The sequence below is a fragment of the Anastrepha obliqua genome, chromosome 5, assembly GCF_027943255.1.
Source record: "Anastrepha obliqua isolate idAnaObli1 chromosome 5, idAnaObli1_1.0, whole genome shotgun sequence".
NCBI lineage: Eukaryota > Metazoa > Arthropoda > Insecta > Diptera > Tephritidae > Anastrepha > Anastrepha obliqua.
The window spans coordinates 83,351,538-83,366,292 of record NC_072896.1 but is presented as its reverse complement, the minus strand read 5'-3'; positions in this window follow the sequence as shown (position 1 = coordinate 83,366,292).

The window sequence follows — 14,755 nt, the reverse complement described above, 5'->3', positions numbered from 1 at the left end:
TTTAGTTCCTTTTTCTAAAACTAAGTTCAATGTACTTTTGAACCACCCTAGTGTGCATGAGTATATTGTCTGTGTATTTGTATGCATGTTCTCGCTTGCATTTCTTATTTATTATGCACACACACACACCTACTCACAGAGGCAAATTCGCATGTGTGAAGTTGATACGCACTCGCCCAGAGCGTAATGCAAGTGCAGGCAAGTGTCAGCGTCATACACACCCACACACACACATGCAATCACATTAAACCCTCAACGTTGACACGCAGTCACATGAAAAAAAAGTAGCTGTATGAACACCCACAGCCGTCGCCAGCTTAGAACTTTGTGTATTTAAGCATGTGCATATGTTTGTATGCGTGTGTATGTATGTGTCACATGAAATATGCAAGTCATGATATGGACACACAGACACACACTCAACACAGTTATTACGCATTAATTAAGTAGAAGAAAAATAATTTATGCGTACTTTATATGTATGTGTGTGTGTTTATACGTAATTAAAAATTCAGATGCTTATATAAAAAGCAAATTAAGAAATATCGAATTAGAAAATTCGGTTAACACGCAAAAGAGATCAAAAGGTAGTTTTTTGCATCCAAAAAATGTACAAGCAAGAGTGGAAAAATAATACCAAACCCCAAAAATTGCAATTTTATATTTTTTGTGCAGCTTAAAAGCGCACGCGTTGCCTCATAATTGGAAATGGATGTAACAACATTAATTTCCAAGAAAAATTATTAAAAATCAAATTTTTCAAATCGCTGAAAAGTCGGAATTATAGAGCAGAACAAATCAATGCATGAATGCAAGATGAGCAAGCGAAAATTCGAGCACTCAGTTTGTCAGATGATGATTGAGATTCGTAATGGCGTCCCAAGTGAAATAGCCTACGTGATCACCTTGCAATCCTGAAAGCGCTGCAAAACTTAGAATAATAGTAAAAATATGGGATAAGTATTTATAAAATATTAAAGGAAGTAAGCGACAAATTATAAAAATATAAACGAAAAATTATAAATTAAAAAAATACAAATATATAAATTAAAAATACTTAAAATATTAGTTGGTTGGTTGGTTTAAGGGTGACCCCGCATCGGAGTGCCACATAGACCGCAAGTTGGGTCTGAAAAATATTAGTTAGAAAAATATAAATTAAAAATTATAAAAATATAAAAATATAAAAATATAAATAAAAAATTCAAAAATATAAATTAAAAAATATAAAAATGTTATATTAATAAAAAATTTAAATAAAAAAGTACAAAAATATAGACTAAAAACCTTTAAATTAAAAGTTAAAAAATAGAAATTAAAATTTAAAAAATATACAGTAAATTAAAAAAAAATATGAACTGAAAAATATAAATTAGAAATTAAAAAATTTTAACTAAACATTATAACTTAAAAATTATAAAAATATAAACTAAAAATTACAAAAATGTAAGTTAAAAAATATAAAAATTTAATTTAAAAATTAGAAAATATAAATTAAAAATTAAAAAATGTAAAAAATATAAATTAAATAATATAAATATAAATTAAAAATGTAAAACTATAAACTAAAAAAATAAAACAAAAATTTTAAAAATATAAACTAAAACTTAAAAAATATAAACTAAAAAATATAAATTAAAAAATATAAGTTACAAATTATAAAAATATAAAAATCTAAAAATATAAATTAAAAGTTATAGAACATAATTTAAAAATTAAAAAATATTAACTAAAAGTTATTATAGCTATTAACTAAACTATATAAAATAAAAGTTATCAAAATATAAACTAAAAATTAAACAATTTAAACTAAAAAATATAAATTAAAAATTATAAAAATGTAAGTTAAAAAAATATAAAAATTCAAATTGAAAATTAGAAAATTTAAAGTAAAAAATATAAACTAAAAATTTAAAAATTTAAAATATGAATTAAAAAATTATAAAAACACAAATTAAAAATTAAAAAATATATACAGAAAAATATAAATTAAATAATAAAAATATAAATTAAAAATGTCAAAATATAAACTAAAAAAATACAATATAAAATAAAAAGTATAAAAATATAAACTAAAACTTAAAAAATATAAACTAAAAAATATACATTAAAAAATATAAGTTACAAATTATATATTAAAAATATAAAAATCTAAAAATATAAATTAAAAGTTAAAGAACATAATTTAAAAATTAAAAAATATTAACTAAAAAAATATAAAATAAAAGTTATCAAAATATAAACTAAAAATTAAACAATTTAAACTAAAAAATATAAATTAAAAATTATAAAAATGTAAGTTAAAAAATATAAAAATTCAAATTGAAAATTAGAAAATTTAAAGTAAAAAATATAAACTAAAAATTTAAAAATTTAAAATATGAATTAAAAAATTATAAAAACACAAATTAAAAATTAAAAAATATATACAGAAAAATATAAATTAAATAATAAAAATATAAATTAAAAATGTCAAAATATAAACTAAAAAAATACAATATAAAATAAAAAGTATAAAAATATAAACTAAAACTTAAGAAATATAAACTAAAAAATATAAATTAAAAAATATAAGTTACAAATTATAAAAATATAAAATAAAAAAATCTAAAAATATAAATTAAAAGTTAAAAGTTAAAGAACATAATTTAAAAATTAAAAAATAGTAACTAAAAAAATATAAAACAAAAGTTATCAAAATATAAACTAAAAATTAAACAATTTAAACTAAGAAATATAAACTAAAAATTATAAAAATGTAAGTTAAAAAAATATAAAAATTCAAATTGAAAATTAGAAAATTTAAAGTAAAAAATATAAACTAAAAATTTAAAATATAAATTAAAAAATTAATAGGACTATGAATAAGTTCGTGCGGTTTTTTTTCGAAATTTGAAACTTTATTGACGTAAAATGGTTACAAATTTAATATTCAAAGTATTGTCCATCGCTTACTACTACTTTTTCCCATCTTTCTGGCAATTCACGGATTCCCTTTGTGAAAAATTCGGTCGGTTTCGCCGCAATCCACGAATCGATCCATTTTTTGACTTCATCGTAATTACGGAAGTGCTGGTCAGCCAGGCCATGTTGCATCGATCGGAAGAGATAGTAATCGGATGGCGCAAGGTCTGGACTATACGGCGGGTGGGGTAGGACATCCCATTTGAGCGTTTCTAAGTATGTTTTGACCACTTGTGCAACATGTGGCCGAGCATTGTCATGTTGCAAAATAACTTTGTCGTGTCTATCGGCGTATTGCGGCCGTTTTTCTCGCAGTGCTCGGCTCAAACGCATCAATTGTCGTCGGTAGACATCCCCCGTAATCGTTTCATTCGGTTTCAGTAGCTCATAATACACAACACCCAGCTGGTCCCACCAGATACACAGCATAACCTTCAGGCCATGAATATTCTGCGCCGACGTCGATGTTGAAGCATGGCCAGGGTATCCATACGTTGCCCGACGTTTTGGATTGTCGTAATGGACCCACTTTTCATCGCCAGTCACAATTCGATGCAAAAAACCCTTTCTTTTGTGCCGTTGAAGCAGTTGTTCGCATGCCATAAAACGGCGTTCAACGTCTCTTGGCTTCAATTCATACGGCACCCAATGGCCTACCTTTCGGATCATTCCCATGGCTTTTAAACGTTTGGAAATGGTTGACTGATCAACTCCCAAAGTTTTTGCAACCTCTTCTTGCGTTTGAGCCGGATCTTGATCGAGCAATTCCTCCAATTCGGTATCCATGAACTTTGGCGGCGCACCCTCGCGTTCTTCGTCTTCCAAGCCAAAATCACCACTTTTAAAGCGTGCAAACCACTTCTGGCACGTTCGCTCAGCTAGAGCATGCTCACCATAAACTTCCACCAAGATACGATGACTTTCGGCTGCTTTTTTCTTCATATTAAAATAATGAAGAAGAATTCCCCGCAAAAACACATTATTTGGCACGAAATTCGACATTTTCAAGTGTGGTAAAAATATTGTTGTTTACGCTTCAAATAAAAAACTTATACTGACGTTTGTGCCTTACGACAGTAGCTCTCCAATGAATGTTTGGAAATGTGGATCGATGGAATAATAATCAAGTTACGCCATCTGTTGTAAAACCGCACGAATTCATAGTCCTATTATAAAAACACAAATTAAAAATATATACGGAAAAATCTAAATTAAATAATAAAAGTATAAATTAAAAATGTCAAAATATAAACTAAAGAAATATGAAATAAAAATTATACCAATATAAACTAAAACTTAAAAAATATAAACTAAAAAATATAAATTAAAAAATATAAGTTACAAATTATAAAAATATAAAATAATCTAAAAATATAAATTAAAAGTTAAAGAATATAATTTAAAAATTGAAAAATATTAACTAAAAAAATATAAAATGAAAGTTATCAAAATATAAACTAAAAATTAAACAATTTAAACTAAGAAATATAAATTAAAAATTATAAAAATGTAAGTTAAAAAAATATAAAAATTCAAATTGAAAATTAGAAAATTTAAAGTAAAAAATATAAACTAAAAATTTAAACAAATAAATTAAAATATTATAATAACACAAATTAAAAATTAAAAAATATTTACAGAAAAATGTAAATTAAATAATAAAAATATAAATTTAAAATTGCAAAATATAAACTAAAGAAATATAAAATAGAAATTATAAAAATATAAACTAAAACTTAAAAAATATAAACTAAAAAATATAAATTAAAAAAAATAAGTTACTTATATTTTATTACAAATTTATAACGTTAACCGAGATTGCTGGCGCAGTTAATTCTGAATGAAGTGGGGGTGTGATAGACGGTTGTTACGCTGATTAGTGAACAGCTGATTTTCTTATTGGTTAATTTTGTCAGTAAAGGGTGGCCCACAGGCAACAAATACGGGTATTAGCTGCCCTGATACTAAGAAATTATTATTTATTTAAAAAAAAATTTTAATTGCAATTTCTCAACTCCCCCGGAATATCACAGTAATTAATATAACTTCGCACATGTTCGTGCAGGCTAGCATTGTATCCAGTCTTTCTTGTTCTTCTCTTTAAAAATTTCTTTATTTTTTTCACAATAGATATTAACAAATGGGCTGAAAATTCCCGGCCCTAAGAATGAAAACACGTTCTTTTTGTCGAAAATTTGCTTTATTCATCAACGTAATTTCCATCAAGAACAACGCAATCACGCCAGCACCGCTCTAACATTTCAGTACCTTTTTTGTAGAACGATTTATATTTTGCCTCAAAATAGTGAATAGCCTCAGTTTCAGCGATAACCTCTTCATCCGCGCGAAATTCCTTACCGGTGAGCATTTTTATACTTCTGTAAACAGCCAGTATCGCTGGGAGCAAAATCTGGCTAATCGATGGATGTGAAGATTGCCAGAAATTACAGATGCCGAATATTCTGGGATTGTAGATAATAATACCGAAATTGGTGGGTCTGAAAAAATACCGATATTCCGGGACCCCTAGATTGACATTCCTAGTATATTTGCACACGGAAGTTCAATGGTAAAATTAAATAATGGATAGAAAAAAATTGTGAGTGCTCTTAGCTGAGAAAAGTTCCAGGCTGGAATGAAGATTTGGAAATATAAAGAGAAAGTACTTCTTACGATCCCCAGAGCCCTACTGAAGACAACAGCTGTATGTCGTACTATATATATGTACATACATTTTATGTAAGTGAATTCGTGTATTCCCTTTGTGTACCTTTAAGTTAATTTACCTTAAATTAAAAAGGCACATTTGTTGGGTGCGGTATGCATATCAATAGTTGTTGTTCGTGTTAGTAGCAACAACAGTAATGATACTGTGTATGCAAATGTAATTGCGTGTGTATGCGTATCGCCCGCTGAAATTCGTCTATTGAACCCTTAACTCGCACCCATACACTGAGCAGTGATTTTCATCTGTTGCTTAACGGAAAAGAAAAAGAAAAAACAAAATGCATCTCTTGTCGACGTTTGCATTTGCATAAGTGTTGGTTTTTTTTGCTCCATTACTTTCACAAACACATACACACAAATGCAGGTATACACATGCTTGGCTGTAGCTGTGAGTGCTGCGATCTCACGCATACAATTTCAGCATTGCGACTGTGTTCAGTTGCGGCGAATTCGTGCCTACACAACCATACATATTCCACCATAGAGTCGTGCGAGCGAAAAAACCAGATGTGAGAGTATGCGTACGCGTGCTGGATGGTCTCGTGTATGTATATGTGGATTGCTATTTGAGTACGTGTGCACTGACTATAGATGTGGCGTTCATGAGTGCTTTACTAGTTTCCACGTATTTTTTGCTGTGTGTTTTTGCTTTGCCCTGAAATATGGTTGTGATTAAAGAAAATGCGCCAAGCAGCTTAGAACGTAGGCAATTAATTTGATGCGTTTGCAAGTTAATATGCAAAGTCCAAAATCAGCCATTTTGATGTGGAAATTTTACTAAAAAATTTTCTTTGTTACATTAAATCTAAATTTTCTATGCAAATATAAATATTCAATCAAGTTTGTAGGGGCAAAATTTTGGTATTTTTTGAAATGCTTTATTTATGTGTGAGCAAAGAAAATGTGAAGTTCGACCTCTAAACGTCAGATGTTTTTTTTTGAGGAGCTTTTTCATAGCAGAAATACACTCGAAGGTTTGCCATTGCCTGCCAAGGGGCGGCAGCCATTAGAAAAAACTTGTTCTATTATTTTGGTGTTTAGAGGTTTCGAAACTTTTACGAGAAAATAAAACAAAATAAGCTTAAAATAAGTTAACCCCTTACGTCCAACAGCGCCAAAAATGCGCTAAAACAAAAACTGCTTTTAAAAGGGATAACAATAGAAATAAATATAAAAATATGTATACATTGTTTATTAGTACTTAAACTTAAAAAAAATATTTTAATTTTTCTTTACAAAATTTACTATAATACAATATATAAAAAATCACGTGAGCCAAAGTACAATGAAAAAAAAGTTGCTCCACGGTCTGCATCATTTCTCCTTGAAATGCTGATGGATCTGTAAAAAGTAAAAAAAATTCTTGCAAAATAAAGTTGTAGTTATAGCCTGTCAAGCCGGATTTTTGAATTTCAAATTTTGAATTTGCAATTTACGGCATTTTTAAATAAAAGTATCCCTTTTACGTCATAAATGTCGCACTTTAATTATGTTTACACAACTTTTTAATATATATATATATATATAATTGGCGCGTACACCCTATTTGGGTGTTTGGCCGAGCTCCTCCTCCTATTTGTGGTGTGCGTCTTGATGTTGTTCCACAAATGGAAGGAGCTACAGTTTCAAGCCGACTCCGAACGGCAGATATTTTTATGAGGAGCTTTTTCATGGCAGAAATGCACTCGGAGGATTGCCATTGCCTGCTGAGGGGCGACCGCTATTAGAATAATGTTTTTCTTAATTTGGTGTTTTCACCGAGATTCGAACCGACGTTCTCTCTGTGAATTCCGAATGGTAGTCACGCACCAACCCATTCGGCTGCGGCGGCCGCGTTGTGTTACACAATCTTTTAATAGAACTATCAAAACTCCGGCTCGACACCTACAGAAAAAACATAAAAAAAGACGGCATCAAAAAATATTAAAAACTGTATTGGTTATAGTGCAGACCGTGCCGGAAGAAGTAGTTTCGAGAAAAACGAGTTTAAACTTTCAAGTGCCTCAAACGAAGGACAGCTACCTGTGCGCATTAAACTCTGGTCGGGCAGTTCCATTTTCGACCATAACTTTATATCTAAGGAGAATTTTTGCAAAACTAAAACTATAAAGAATAATAATCTCTAAAAACAAAATCGATTTAAGAAAATGTGTTAGACCTAAATTTGAAAATCTTTACTTGACAATCATGCACATAATGCGATAAATATCGTAGACCCGACAACTTTTTTTGCTTTCGTTTATGATTTGTAATAAAGTAACCCTACAGTGACAGTCATTTGACCGATCAAACGGTGGTCACTGATGGTGAAAATACTCGGCAATGCTCATACGGAAGCTTCGAATAGCCTAGACAGACAGATGATGGTGTAAGTCGGGATTAACGACTTATTTCGGAATTACCTTAGAAATTAAATGCAATTAGACTTAATTCTTATTTCTAAATTCTAAGATTAGGATTAGGTCAATTTTCGGAAAAAAATCTCTTTATAATCGAAAATTCTTTTATAATCTCGGATTTCGGGAGAGAACTTTTGTTTGGCTAATCTAGCTTTTTAATTACGGATTGGGAATTAAGCTCGAAAAAGTAGATAATCTTATATTATAAAAGTATTTAAGGGATACCCCCTTAGGTCTAGATGCCTTAATTTTAGGTATTTTTTAAACTAAGATAAAAAAATGAAAAAACTTTTTACTATCCATTTTTTATAGTTTTTATTAATATGGAAAAAGTATAAAAAAAAATTTAAAAAATCGTGAAATTACAGGCCGGCGGAGTGGGGGCTACATAAAAAACGGTGCTCCATGATTGACATGATTCCAACCCTTGTAGTGATCTAAAACAAAGAAATTAAAAAAAATCTTCATTAGTACAATGTCGCTATCGGATTACGCCAAATCAAAGAAAAAAAAATTCACAAAATCGATTTACGCCAAGCCAAAGAATAAAAAAAAAATTCACAAAATCGGAATACGCCAAATCAAAGAAAAAAAATTCACAAAATGGCGTCAACTTGAAAAAAAATTTTTTTTTACCTTTTCAAATTTTTTAAAAATACCCCCAACTTAAATTTTTCAAAATCTGAGGCAGGCGCGATAGACAGATAGATAATAAAAAATTCTTATCAAACCTCAAAGCGATCGGTCAAGTAGAACTTGAGATATCATGACGACCATCTCAAAAGAAGTGTTGTTGAGAAAATCTCGTTTGAAGTTTGAGCAACGATTCCAATAGAATAACTTAGATCATAATATTTACTACTCACTCTGGATTAAGCGGCGATATACTTCCAGGTATATATTATATTATAGAAGTAAAGTGTGGTTAAGTTTCAAAGGCCGGTGTTGATTTTGAATAAAATACAATTTTTTTAGAAAATTATTGTCATTTCTCTTTATTATGATAATATTGGTATGGCTCAATTACGTATTACGACGTTCTATGACGCTAAAGTGCCGAATTATCTCATCCTTTAGCTCTTGAATTGGTGCTGCCTTATCGACCTATACCTTTTCTTTCAAATAACCCCAAAGAAAGAAGTCCAACGGTGTCAAATCACATGATCTTGGCGGCAAATTGGCATCGCCGAGACGTGAGATTATTCGGCCATCAAATTTTTCGCGCAAAAGAGCCATTGTTTCGTTAGTTGTGTGACGAGTGGCACCGTTCTGTTGAAACCACATATCGTCCACATCCATATCTTCCAATTCGGTCCATTTCCTACCACCATTCTGACCATTGACGACGCTTGAAATGATCAAGAGGCTTTAGTTCTTGAGTAATTGCACCTTGTAAGCGTGTAAATGCAAGACTTTATACATAATGTTGATCAACGACGAGCGTGAGCGGTGCAATTGTTGGGCACGACGACGAGTTGAGGTGAACGGCTCTTCAATCACACTATCGCGAACATCAGCAATATTTTTTGCAGTACGAGCTGTACGAGCATGCACTGGTGTTTTCACATCTCCAACAGACTCGGTTTGCTCAAACGTTTGCACAATTTTTCCGATTGTACGCACATTTGGACGACTAAATTGACCGAAAAAATCACGAAGTGCGCGATATGCATTTTGATCGCCCGTTTTCATAATAAGCCTGAATAACTTTAACGCGTAGCTCGATTGTGTGTCTTTCCATGGTTCCAATTGAGCTAGTCGTAAATTGAAAAATATCAAATGAAATGCGAAAAGCTTGACGTTTAGATGTGGTTTACATTCAACATCGGCCCTTGAAATTTATGTATGTATATAATGTATGGAATAAATAATGGTTGTGTGGGATACAAAATATTTTCTGGAAAGAACGAGTCCTGAAGTCGTCCGGTAACATCTGCCGTTCATTGCGCGATTGGCTCCACTCGCAAAATCCGCTGTATCTCCGAAAATAATTCCAATTTTAAAAAATCCGTTGAAGGGCATATTTTTGAAGGTCTAAACTTTGAAAATATGCAAAAAACAAAAATCGATTTTTTTCAAATTTCTAGACCAGAATAACTCCTTAAAGTCCGTGTACGCCATAATTAAAAATCTGCTGAACCAATACCATTTTAAACAGGACTTCTTCACATAATGCAATTGGTAGTCCTAAGAGCCCTTTTTTTAAGTTATTAATCTTACAATAACAAATAGCTGATTTTTTCAACGATAATCGTGTTCTTGACTCTAAAGTGATACAAAAAATTCAAAAATCGAAAAATAAGAAATCTCCCTGAGATACTTGAAGAAACATCTCCTTTAAAAAAGGTACTTTTGATTTTTTTCTTTCAGATGATTCCGTTTGCGAGTCGCTGCGTTACTATTTAAGTTTTTTTATAGTAATTAAATTGTTATGTAAACCTTTATAAAATAAAATAAAAAAAACTTTTTTCGAGGCGTCCCTGGAAATTCACGGTCGCTCGCTCAGTCATCAATATATTGCAATGAAAATCTAAGAAAATGTAGTTCAAATAATGCGTTATTATATGGGAATTAAGTGAATTAAACACTGCCTGTATCGCAAAAAAAATCACAAAATCGTACCTGTTTGCACCACGTTAAATTTAACTTTTGGATTCGCCCTTAACTTCATTTGCGAACAAATGTCTAAGGGTAAGTTTTAAATAAAGCATAATTAGCGGTAAGATTTTTTCTCAAGGACACTTGGAAACACAATAGCAGGTAGATGCAGAGAGGATTCATAACAAAAACATCGAGACCGGTCAGTTTCTCACAATAAAAAATATCCATGGAAAAAAACAATTAACCGTGGAACTAATAATTTTCCTTACTTTTGGAAAATTAGAATATCTACAAGTGTTGAAGCCTTACGGTCATATGGCATTCAGCATGACAATGGCTAAACAAATTTCGATGTAATTTTGCTGCAAATGTCTACTCCTTTAACTATAGTTTTTTAGTTGCCTGAATGCTCTGATCACAATAACAATAAATGATAATCACTCATAGAAGGCATTTCACAACAAACACTTTTGCTTTGTCTCATCGATGCTGAATTGTGTAAGTGTGAGTTGATTACGGCAGCGGTATGAGTGGGTGCGCCCCATCAGCACATTTTCGATACCTGCACTCACACAATGCAAACTCAAGAGTTGGGTTTGACTCCAGTTATGATAAAACCCTGCAGGTGTCAATGGTAGAAGTAAATCACTGTTTAATTCGATAAATTGTTGCGGCTAGTGTTGACTTGTAACAGTTTTACCTGATTTGAGAAGCCGGAACAATATTATATTGGGCTAATCCTAAAAAACACTGAGCATTGCATAGTCCCAAGTTATTTAACTTCACTTCACTTTCGTATTTTCGGATGTTCGCAAAATTTTTCATTGAATCTTCGACGACAATTCGATGCGGAAATGAGTTTTTATATTCTACCACTTGAGTGCGTTGAGGTGAAACTCAAAAGAAATGAAAAAAACCATGGCAGGCCCCGGAGTACGTTTGAAACCCGTACCCATTGGGTTGGCGGTGTAGGTACATTTGACGCGACTCTCGTCTTTGTGTCCGGTCTGGCTCTGAACGCATGCCCCATAAGAACATGCGTCAACCCTCCCATGGCCCCTCTGCTACGGCACAGACAACCATGGGACCCGTTGAGAACGACTACACAGTACGGGTTTGGATAGCGAATTCGAGTAGGGACCCACTTAACAAAACAATGAATAACAGAAACACAACAACAGCAAACAAAACAATAACCCTGCAGAAAGCTTCAGGGGGTAGCAGGAATTCGGAACCGAAACCCAAAACCACCACTCTCAGGACAGGAAGAGCGAAATCGGCTACTCGAAAATGTTTGCCCCGGGGGCAGTCTCTAGTGAGGGTAATTGGTCGGAATCGACGCGCAAGGCACCGACCCAGGGAGACACTGATTGAGACAACTTTCAGCATGCATCCGGGGTTTAAAGGTGGAAATTCATCTTTGATAGATAGCAGATCATAGACAGAACCGTTTGCGATTCCTATATTAGTGGCGCTGGATGGGAGAGCCAGCACCAGCAAAGGGCTTTCACCTTTCGGGGGTATTCGGGGGTATCTCTTCGAGGACCCCCACTAGGCCTAAACGGCAAACAGGGCAGAGTAAACGGTCCTTCTCTGATCTTCGTATGGCTACCAAGATCCTGGAGTGCTACGACGGCCTGAATAACTCTCAGAAGCATTCCCAAACACTCGAGTGGGTCAGGAAGGTTATCAGTGGAGCAGAGGAGGTCAGCGAAAAGGAAGTGGAAGCGAATGCGCCACAATCAGAACCGAGATTAAGAAGGCAACGCTGCCAGGAGGAGAATGTCTCCCAAGAAAAGAGGCCCAGGATTGGTGGTGGTCCGCCAAAATCGTTTAGCGAAGTCACTAAACAGGCGAGCTCTATATTTCTAGGTGTGATGGACAGCGGTAGGGAAGACGGCGCTGTCTCTAAGGAATGGAAGAGGGTAGCGTCCGCCAACTCCGCCAAAAAAAGCAGTATTGACAGCTAATAGTCAATTTTGCAACTAATCTGCCATATGTAAACGGGTAGATTAATGACTGTGGATTTATTGCTAATCACTGCATGTGTGAACGAGCTTTCAACTTCGTCAATTTTACTCCCATCGACTTGAGACTTTGTGCATTTCTTAAAAAAATACTTAAACAAAAACATCGTCGATCTTTCGATTTCTTTTTTTAGCGAAAATTTCAATTGTTGTTCAATAAAGCGGAGATGTTAGAGAACTTATAGAGCGTTACTGTTCCTGCTAGTTGTTGTTCTTCTTCAGCTACACTTTGTCGTAAATGCTGACAACTAACTCTGATTTAGCAGGTGTTACAATTTAGTAGTGTAAAGAATTAATCCCTTCACTACTCTCGTAAATGCTATGTAAGTTGTTGGCTGTCATTCCTCTCGACTTTTGATATTTTTTAGCTCTTGGCGATTAGTATTTATTCCTTTAATGTTGAACTTCTGAATTTTGAATGAATAACTGATTCAACTCCATTTTGCAGGCGCCTTTCGAATTTAATGTTATTCTATTAAATTAGTTTTTCAAAAGCCACACCAAGGAGTGCACTGAGGGTACAAGGGTCAAACTATTTGGACCATTTGATAGATGCATTAAAATGTTCCACCCAAGCTCTATCAGTTTCTGCGCGCTGTCACAGATGTGCGCGGTCCGATGTTGTCGTGATGGAATACAATGTTTTTTCTCCTAAACAAATTTGGTTATTGCCTGCACAAATCTCATCAAGTCAAGCTCACACAAACAGCATTCATTTCCTTGATCTCCAGTGACTAAGCTGCGTTGCTAAATTTGAGAAACTTCAGCTCACATCGTACATCAACTTTTTGATGAATAATTGTCGTAAAATTTCATGTCCTGATTGAATAAATAAATAGACGATCAATATGGAAGAAATGACATATGTTTGCAGAACTTTTTTTCCCGGAAAAACAATTTTTTTTAAGTGTCACTGCAAAATACTCAAGCAAAATAGAGAGCCAATTCAAGACGAACGATTGAGGTAAATTTCTTAGACATTGTTGAAAAGGTAGCAAAACTTGTTCTAGCAGGTGCGCTTTTGAAAAAGGAGAAGTTATAGAGCGGCCGCCATAGCCGAATGGGTTGGTGCGTGACTACCATTCGGGAGTGCGTAGGTTCGAATCTCCGTACATGAACCTGAAATAATAGAGACATTTTTTTTCTAATAATGGTCGGCCCTCGGCAGGCAATGGCAAATCTCCGAGTGTATTTCTGCCATGAAAAAGCTCCTCATAAAAAACCATTTGCCGTTCGGAGTCGGCTTCAAACTGTGGTCCCTCCATATGTAAAACAACATCAAGACGCGCACCACAAATAGGAGGAAGAGCTCGGCCAAACACCCAACAGAAATGTGCGCGCCAAGTATTTATTTATGTTTTCTTTTAGATCGAAGTATGGGTCGATAGCATAAAAACAAACGCACCACCGTCTAAAGAGCTAAAAAAGGTTAAAAAGATAATGATTTTCGTTCTTAAAATTATTTAAATTCTTAAATCTAGAAATTAAGAAACCATTTTATTGGCAACTTGTGAAGAAAAACGTATCAATATTACGGAAAAATATTATGCCACATTTTTAGAATAATAAAAAGATGCCAGTAAAGAAAACATGAAGGACAAAAGTGCTGAAGGTGTGGTTCTTCTTTGCTATCTACGCTTGCTTATCCTACGCTAGTATATATCTGCTGGAAACTATTCACCAAATTCCATAAAACACAACCATTTCCAAAAAGACACTTCAAACTAATATTTACCTTGAAAAATTAAGAAAGAGGTAAGCGGGGGAAAAAGTTACCGAACACGACGAACTGAAAATGGCTGTTTGAACGGGTAACTGTCGATTTTGAAAGTCTAGACGAAATGTAAGTATACCAAATTGGTCGCAAAGTTCTCGGAATATATTCAGAAAATTAAAAATACAATTCTACTCCTCAAAAGTCATATTATCGCTTTGAAAGTACTCCCCATCAACTGTAACGCACTTATGACAGGGTTTGACGCAGTTTCGAAACATTTCTGGTACTCTATTTTCGGTATAGCCACCAGAGCCGTTTTC